At 39.6% G+C, this 10,121-nt stretch overlaps 1 pseudogene; it reads right to left on the bottom strand.

Moving 5' to 3' along the window:
- Positions 1-5,937: 5,937 nt before the first annotated feature.
- On the bottom strand, positions 5,938-6,373 carry LOC117047771 (annotated as a pseudogene).
- Positions 6,374-10,121: the final 3,748 nt, after the last annotated feature.

The raw sequence follows: 10,121 nt of genomic DNA, 5'->3' as shown, positions 1-10,121 counted from the left end.
TTTAATATCACTGTGTCTCTTAAACAATGCTGCCCTTCTATTAGAGATCATGCACATCTAAGTATTTGTGGCAGCAACAAAATGACCATGGCAAAATAAGGTTGTTGCATCATGACAGATTCATCCAGATATATAATGAACTAATTATTAAAGTTTTGTTCCACATGATCTTCCCACATTAGGAAAGGAGGAATGGGAAGTCACATGTACATATTAAAAAAGGTAAAGGACCCCTGACAGTTAAGTCCAGTCGCGAGTTAAGTAATGCGAGATGAGCGCCGCAACCCCAGAGTCAGACACGACTGGACGTAATGGTCAGGGGTCCCTTTACCTTTACCTTTATAAGGACTAAAGCTACTGCCCTGGATTCTTAGATAAATTAACTTAAGGCCATTCAAAGAGAGAAAATGTCCTCATCACTTCTTGTCCCCTGTAGTAATTTCTACCCGTCAAAAAGACAGACCTGACCAAATACATTTTCTTGCCCTAAGCATAAGACAAGATGCTATCCTAATTCCACTTACAGAAACCAACTGGCACTTTGGGAGAGGAGTGTAGGAGGGAGTATTATTTGTTGTTATTATGTACTTCTATTGAAGTTCAAAAAATCTAGAAAATATATTGTGTTTTTTTTTTTTAAAAAAAAAGACACCAACTGGATTATTAGCACGCTCTGCATTTACGGGGTACAAGGCAGGATATAGGGCACACATAGCTCTGTCCTACAGAAGAAGGGAAAGACTGGGGGGGTTTAGAAGGAATGGCTGGGCAGCCACTGTCACTATCGCTGTACATCCCCCAGCACCTTTTTGAGTGGTACAGAGGGCTGTAGGCAGGAGCGGGGTAACAAACATTCACTTACTTACAGGTGGGTAGCCGTGTTGGTCTGCCATAGTCAAAACAAAATCGAAAATTCTTTCTAGTAGCACCTTAGAGACCAACTGAGTTAGTTGCTGGTATGAGCTTTCGTGTGCATGCACACTTCTTCAGATACACTGAAACAGAAGTCACCAGATCCTTAAATATAGTGGGGGAGTGGGGAGGGGTATTACTCAGAAGGGTGGTGGGAATGGGTGATAGGCTGATAAGTGTGGAAAACCTGTTGACGACTCTAAACGGCTGCAATTAGTGGACATAAATCTGATATCAGGAATCACAAGACAGAGAAACCAGTAGGAGAACACTTCAATCTCCCAGGACATTCTATAAAAGATCTCAAAGTAGCTGTCTTAATACAAAGAAATTTCAGAAATAGACTGGAAAGAGAAGTGGCTGAATTGCAACTAATCACCAAACTTAAAACCATGGAGAAACCTGGTTTGAACAAAGACATTGGATTCTTATCTCATTATACATAACAAAGCCATCTTTAGCCATCTCACCCCTTCCCTGCAAGACTAATTGCAGCCGTTTAGAGTCGTCAACAGGTTTTCCACACTTATCAACCTATCACCCATTCCCACCACCCTTCTGAGTAATACCCCTCCCCACTCCCCCACTATATTTAAGGATCTGGTGACTTCTGTTTCAGTGTATCTGAAGAAGTGTGCATGCACACGAAAGCTCATACCAGCAACTAACTCAGTTGGTCTCTAAGGTGCTACTAGAAAGAATTTTCGATTTTGTATTCACTTACTTACTTACTTAATTACTTATTTATTTATTAAATTTGTATGCTACTCTACATTCATAAATCTCAGGGCAGTTCGCAACATAAAATTACAATACAATAAACACAAAACACATAATAAAAAGGAGATTCTAAGTTGATGCTCCCGTGCAAAAACCCTCAGCTGTAGATAAAAAAAAATTGTCACTCTTCTTCAAAAAATAAATTTTAAGAGCAGATTCACACTTTTTTTGGTGTTCGCTTTCAAAAAATATAACACAGGCAAGCAGGTGCATAATTACAGGTATGCCAGTCAGAGAACTGTGTTTGCTATTATGGGATTAATCATGCACCCAAAATGTAAGCAAAGGCTAAACAATAGGCATGTTTGTAGCTATGCAACATAATGTTTTCTCCATTCATATCTAAAGCAGAGCTTGGTCAGAGAGTGAAATATGACAGGGAACTATTGCAAAATCCTCCTTTCCAATTCATAGGAGTATTTCAGATCAAGTTTTCTCAATTTTTTAGCCTTGTCTCACAAGCTGTACAGAGCAGAGCTGGAGATGTTGGTTCCAATTATTTACGTGTATAATTAGATATTATAACGTACACTTTTTAAAAAGGAGTTCCAGAGACATATGCAAAGCCAGTTGCACATTTGTAAGTTTTGCAGGTATATCTTCAGATCACAAGCAGGGGGAGAACTAATAATCGAATAAAATGCCACTCCTTTGTTTTGTATAATGGTATCTGTCACTTTCTCTGCAAAATGCACATAAGCACACAATCCAGACGCAATGGACACACATTTTCCAGTCTTGTGACCTAAACCAACGTGATCTGAAATTTAGGAAGCAACTAATGGAACAAAGCAAGACTTTATTCTTAAATCTAATTCTCTCCAAGCTGGAAAGTAAAGAGGAAAAGGAATAAAGAATGCTTAGTTTTGGTTACCCGTCATTGGCCTTTGGCTTAAACTGTAGCAGTCAAGAAAAGCAACCATATTAGCATCACTGATATTTACGATTTCATTTTGTAACTTTTCCCACTTTAGCCACCTAAACTGCACCCTGGTACTTGTTTGCCTCTGGGGCATATTTCAGAATACAGTAGACATTTTTTTGGATGGGACTCTGTAATAAGCACTGTAATAAATTTACCGGTATCTAGGAAGTTCTGCATTTTCAGTCTGTTTCTTTGGGCCCCGAGGTATTGTTGAGTGACTGAGTCCAATAGCAAAACACACACACCAAGTATTTTGGCTTACCATGCACAATGGTATTCACTCTTCAGAGCCAAAGTCCATCAATGGAAAGATGGAACATTCTGAAGCCTGCAATTCACGTTCAGGGCTGACTTGAATTGGTGTGGTGAGCAAGCAAAATGAATGGCTCCATGTAGAACTCTGAAAATGTAAAGTCGTCATGCAACTGCTATGCGGTATCATTGCATGTCAAGTTGTAAGCTGGGCACATGGTAAAGCAAGCATATGACTGCTTGCTTAATACTACAATCCAATATCTGTTTAAGAGCCACCCCAACCCACACTCTTAGTTTACTAATCAGCTCTACAAATGATCCCTGAATTACAGCCATCAGGCCAAAGTAAATAAAATGTTTAAAGGCAAGATGTCTGGACGGTGTGGGAGAAATTAAGAGAACAGGAAAGGAGGAAGAGGCAGGAAATAGTGGGAATTCAACGTATTGGAGTTGTCGCTCAGAAAGTTAACTGAAAACATGATACAGTTCTCCACAGTCTTTCCCAGCCTAGTGTCCTCCTGGTTTTTTTAGACTACAACTCTCAGTCCCAGCTGGCACAGCTAAGGTTGATGGGAGTTGTAGTCCAAATAATCTAGAAGGCACCGGTTTGCAGAAGCTTGCCATAGACTGTACTACATTTATCTCCATCTTTGAATTATGCGCATGGATTACTTGTATGGGGGGGGGGCGCCAACACCAGCAAAACCTACTTTATTGAAAGTTCTCCTTCCTTGTGAAAAGGAAACGCATCAATGAGTAGTCTTGCCTAAATGCTTGAATTAGCCACAGACTGAAGAGTAGGGTTGTGGTTTTAAAAAAAGATGTTTCATTGCATGCATTCATGGAAGCACTTCCAACACTGAGATTGGATACTCATTGCCTATGGCACACATCCTCATCTCCCTGTAATCCTTGGTCAAAATTAGTTTTACAACTCTTTCCTGCTGCTTTAAGCTCCTCAAAACTTGTTTGATCAAAGGCAACAGCAGGGCAAAAGAAATGAGTACGCACATGATAGAAAGCAAGGCTCCCAACATACCACCCTCTAAGTACTGTATACCTGGTGGAGATCATCCCTCATGGTCCCAATTTTTTCTTCTCCACAAGCCTTCCTTCATTCTTTCTAGCTGGTTACTCAAGAACCTCCTTTGAACAGCTGTCACTGTCTGTCCATCTGGAGCAACTCACTCACCGCACACTACATATGTCTCAAGTCATGGATTGCGTCAGCCCAACCACCTTTAAAAAAAATATTGTTGTCCATCAAAGGAAACAACTTAGGAAAGTGCATGGAAAATTCAGCCAAGTTTCCTCAAGACTCCATTGCTAAAAAATTATCTATCTATCTTGAAGGCAATTGCATTGCTTTCTTTGAACTCTCTTGTATATATTCACTATGAAATATTAACTTGTACGTATCTGAATAACATGCCATTATTATTTCTGTGTTAACAGCTAATCGTTCTTTAGTATTAAAAAAGTAATAATTGCCATCCATTGAGATGATTCCAGAATGTCACAAAACATATAAATAAAACATAAAATCAAATACATAGAACAACATACAGTAAAAGTACGAAGCAAATTGAAAAGCCTAGAACTAAAGGGAAGACATATGCAGATGTTACACTAACACAATAAAGCTGAGTAAGAATCTGGTGATTATATCATAAAAAGTAGATTACATTTACAGTTTATTCCTTGTGACTTGCCAGGCATTCTCAGAATTCTGAAGTTTTTGCTACCTGTAATGTTTGTTTTTAAGCAGTGTTCACTGGGGTGGGTGGGTTTGAAAACCAGCGCACCCAGAAGCAGTAACAAAGTTCAATAAGTCATTTTCATACAAGATGGAGATCGACGATTTCTAATAATTCAATCCATTTCTGAAGCACTGAGCTTATGCAGAAGAAGCTTATTCTATTAGTCACTATTTAGCCCTGGAGTAAAGCCAGCACTTCCAGCAGCTACAGAAACAAGAAGCTGGAGCTATTTATGGCTACAGAATGAAAGCAACATAACTTGGCTCACACAGACTCGTCCATAACCTACCTAAGGAACTGCCCCTGCACTCCTTTACCAAATGTGGAGCCCAGTGCTTTGTGACACACTGTGCTGCGTGTGCTATTTCCAAGCAGGGAGCCAACAGCTGCTGTCAGACTCCTTATAAAAGCAGCACCAAGCAGGAAGCAGCCAATGCAACAAACTGATCCTGGAGGCCAAGGGCCTCTCCAGACAGGAGTTTCATTGCACGTGAATTTGGCAACATATTATTGGCACAATAATAGTGAATTTGTTATTTTATTTTACTTATTTACTGCTTTATTGTAGTAAAACCTCAAAACAGTCTACAAAAAGACCGGAAAAATAAAACTAATCCATTTAAAAAGCTAAAAACTATTTTAAACCTTTGGATTTTTTTAAAAAAGGGGGAAAAATAAGCTAAAAACCAAATTAAAATACCTGCCAACATTTGATATGTCTTAATAGGTTTGCCTAAACAAAAATGATTTTAGCATGAGGCCAAAAGAGTACAGGGAATGTGCCTGCCTGATGCCCACAGGCAGGGAGTCCCGAAGTTCAGGTGCTACCACACTGAAAGATCAATTTCTTACCAAGGTGGAAAGAGTTTTATTGCGGCAACCGGAAAAAATGGCAGTCAAGTGGGCATACCTGTATATGAGGTAAAGCAACCTAGCAAGTACACTAGTTCCAAGCTGTTATGTGCTTTCATCTACTAATAGTAGCTATGGGAGGAAAATAGAATCCCTGTGACTCGTGTGTGGGGTAAATAACAGAAGAATCAGTTGGGTGCCTGGATTCAAAATGCAGGGCTAAATTCACACTCCAGTAGGAGACAGTCCTAAGTAGCAGAGTGTAAACTCACAAAAATCAAGCATCAGTAAAGTGGTAGGAATATAAGTTGTTAGAACCTTTAATCCTGTTTAGTCCACTTGCAAACGGCGCTCCTCTCTTTCTATCTCTCTTGCAGTGAACAAACCACACACTGTTAAGTAAGTTTAAAAAGCTTTACTTACAAAATGTTCCAAAGGTCAGATTCATGCATATTTTTTTAATTTCATAACATTTTTATTGTTATGAAAGATTAGTTTTCATCCACATTTACAGTCTGTAGGCTTTTGAAAGTGGTAACTGGCACATATGTGATCAGTGTATACAATTTATTAGGTGAATCCTCATCTTCATTGCGTTTTCTGGATAAACGCACACAGATACGGTAAGGAACATTCCTTACTCCTTTTGCCCAGACAGCCTTGTTCAAGCAGGTGTAAATGAGTACATTAGGAGTCCCCGTCTCCTTCACTGCAAATTTACGGATCTCCTTGAGAGCACGAGGAGCCCACTTCTTGAAGCCCACGCCATGGATCCGTTTGTGAATGTTTATAGTATATTCCCGAGTAACCACCTCATTGATGGCTGGTCATCCTTACTTCTTTTCACCACCTTTCTTTGCAGGAGCCATCCTGCTCAGGACCAGACCAGAAAGCAGATTCATGCATTTAGCCAAGCAGCAGCAAGGAGATCACAGGGTAGAAAATTCAAAAGCATACTAGTGCAAGTAGATAAATCGGTACCGCTGTGGCAGGAACATAACTGTCAACTTTTCCCTTTTTTTTAGGATTCCTCACAAAAAAAGTTGACAGCTATGGGCAGGAAGGTAAATGGTGTTCCCGTACACTCTGGATTCTGTCTTGGTGTTCTATCCAGGTGCGGTTTAGCCATGCTGGCCACATGACCGGAAAACTGTCTGTGGACAAACGCTGGCTCCCTCCGCCTGAAGCAAGATGAGAGCCACACCCCATAGTTGCCTTTGACTGGTCTTAAGCATCCAGGGCTCCTCTACCTTTTACCTTTATAACGTCAAACATGTGCTCTAAGCTTGGGGCTTGCTTAGACATGTCTTCTTTGGTCAATTACCGTACATTGTCCCCAGAGAAGGAACAGGAAGAGTACTTCTGCAAGTACTAGGTAAAACCCCTACCAAGCAAACTGTAGCACCACTTTCAGCAAAATTCATTGGTTAGTGCCATTTCTTCCACATTCAACATACACTTTTCTTCCTCTTAACATTACCAAGCAAAGGCTTTGCTGAATCATATCCAGCTTCTATATGCATATATAAGTTATACAAAGTCACAACAATGCAGCAGGTCTCTAGCAATGCAATCGCATATATGTCTATCTCAGAGGTAAGACCCACTGAGTCCAGTAGGGCTTCTTCCTGGTAAGTGGGTATAAAATGACAGTTTAATTGACTTTACTTCTTTCTCTTAAAAGAACCCGTAGAGCAGGTCATGTTACTTACTCCTCTATTAGAGGGACAAGCAAAACGACTTAAGTAAATGAAAGATATGAGCAGAGACACTCCCCATTACCTTTTCAGCTTTGTCTGAAACATCACCACCTGTTTCTTCCATTAAGTGCTTTAGCAGAACTCCCTCATACATTCTAATGGTTTAAAGTGAGCATGCTCAGTTACACCGAAAATTTTACCACTGCAGGAAGTTTAGCTGAGAATCCTAATCCTAAACACACTTACAGCTGGATCCCAAATCTCACCAAGTTCAACAGGATTTTTAGTTTCTAGTATGGTTAGGACTAAGGATGCGCAGATTGTTATGTTTCAGTTTATCATTTTTTTCCAATCAGAAGTTCAGTTTCCCACATTTCCACATGGGTCTCCATAGCAGCAATTTTTTCCTGATATACACACACCCCTTTTCAAAAGCAATTTTCTCTAATATAATGCATTTTTTGTATGTTATTTTCACTAACACAATTTCTCCAAGTATATGCTTTTTTTGCACACATTTCTTGGTTGGGGAACTGCACTGTGAAATTCATATGACTGAATTTTGAAAGATAGCTGTGTTTTGGCTCCTGTTTTACACAGTGTGAATCCCTCCCATCTCAACTGAAATTCCACTTATTTCAACATATATTATTGCATGCCATCCCAATCTCCAAGCGGCAGAAGATCCCAGGGGTTCCAGGTGCTTACTCAGGGTTCATGTTTCTTTTGGAATGAGGGACAGCAGAGACTGTGATGTCTTTAGGATACATGGTTTATTTACACACACACACACACACACACACCTGGAGCCTACAATGGAGGGGTTCACAGATTAACACCCCAAGAGGGTCTCGCTTCTTCCATATCCACAGTCTTTGATTCCAGCAAAAATCAGGCATCGTTCTGTTTCCTGTCTTCCTGGCCTGCAACCTGCCAGCTTCTAGTTTGCAGAACAACTCTAAATTCTGGCCTTTGTCTTTCCATCTATCCACCCATTTGTTATCTGGCACAGAGCCACTTCCTTTGTTGCCTTAATGGCCTATACTTAGAGGACCATTACCTCACCAGGAAGCTAGCTTGGCTATTCCAGCAGTTGAATCTGTGTTGGATCAAGTAATTAGAAGCAGGCTCAGGCACACAGCCTACTCCCGCCCCCAACTTTTAACCATATGTTTAGCCTTCTTTTAGGATATGGTTGCCATTTTTTCCTAGCAGGATTCTGTGCCCTGAGTACTACTGTGACAGGCAGAAATCCATCAGATGAAGCTTTTCATATAATTTCATCTGCATATCAAGAAACGCCTACAAGCTTTTCTATTTTCATGTAATGGCTGGGGCTCCTCATTTGCTGCTTGGAAGCAGACATAATGTATAAAATGTCCCTGGACAACTACGTAAAAAAAATGAAAAAAGAGCTATATTCACTGTTTTGCTGTATCATAATCAATGAACACTACAGTATTTGTATGCTTTTTTAATTTATTTATTTATAGCTGCTTCTACATGCCAGTATGAAGCATATATTAAAAAATGGCCCATTGTCTTCAGCAAAACATCAAAGACTTTGATAGACTGTGCAGCATAATTATTTTACTGAATGATGACAATGTAGACATTTTATTCATGTCCTTCTGCAAAAGTATCATTTGACACTAGCTCAGAGTTCTCCAGCAAACTGTAACAACAGTTCATGCTACTTTGCCTCCTTTCTCAAAGAATGTGTGCTTTGAAAAAGGAATGATCTAGTTACTTTTCATTGACTCCCCCCCCCCCGCTCTGCCCATTCTTGCAAAAGTGCTAATTTATACAAATGTAACTAGGTGCAACCTACATATTTCTTAGGGACACCTCCTTGCTACAGTCTTGAAATGTTGCAATCTTGAAACGGATTAACCTTTTGCCCTTGTATATATATATATAAGCATAAGACTAAGACATGCTTCTGTTTGCTGTCTCTCTTTTTATAACAGACATGGTTTTTCCTTTCAGATAACTTAAGCTATCAATTATATCTGACTTATTACCTTAGAGCTTTTCAGATAGAATGTTAAGGGAACATTAGATCTTTCTTAGTAAGCTGCTTCAGAACTTATTGAAAACATATCACTACATAAACTGATTTAATATTTAGTTTCCAATAATCTTGGAGTAGAATTTTAAAAAGAGAATGATGGTTTTCAGTATTTTGGGGTGGGATTCAATTACATGCATACATATTATTTATAAATAATAAAGTTGTTGTTGCTGCTGCTGCTGCTGCTGCTGCTGCTGCTGCTGCTGCTGCTGTTATTCGCAGTGGTGCCTTCCCTGTGGAACGCCCTCCCATCAGATATCAAGGAGGTAAATAACACTACAACTTTTAGAAGACATCTAAAGGCAGCCCTGGAACGAGAAATTTTATATTATGTTTTTCTATGTGTTGGAAGCAGCCCAGAGTGGCTGGGGCAACCCAGCCAGATTGATGGGGTATAAATAATAATTTTATTATTATTTTTTTATTTTACCTGCAAATTCAGGAAAGTGACTAGGAAATGCACTGGGAAGAGTTGTGTGACAATTGCTTGATTCAATGTTATATACTGGTAACCTCCCTGTAAACAAATTCAGAATGAATGAACAATAAATAGCTGATGTCAGCCTCCTTCATACTTTTTTTTTTTTTTAAGCAGGTGTATTTGGCAACCTGTCACTGGTGCAATAATGCTGCGTTAGTGGAGGATATATATTGGACCACCCACAAACCATTCTGCTTTGTTTGTTGTTTTGCAATGCTTCCTCAATGTTACTGCACTATTGCTGTCTGGACTCTTGTGCTGTAGCAGAAGAAAAGTGGAACATTTGTGATGTGAAAGGTTACAGGATTTTAGCAGGGAAATATTGCAAACGAAGCAGTCTGACTACCTCATATTATATGGAGGTGCAAATGGTGTTGAAAGC

This window comes from Lacerta agilis, chromosome 6, assembly GCF_009819535.1.
Source record: "Lacerta agilis isolate rLacAgi1 chromosome 6, rLacAgi1.pri, whole genome shotgun sequence".
NCBI lineage: Eukaryota > Metazoa > Chordata > Lepidosauria > Squamata > Lacertidae > Lacerta > Lacerta agilis.
This window is presented reverse-complemented; position numbering and strand designations above follow the sequence as displayed.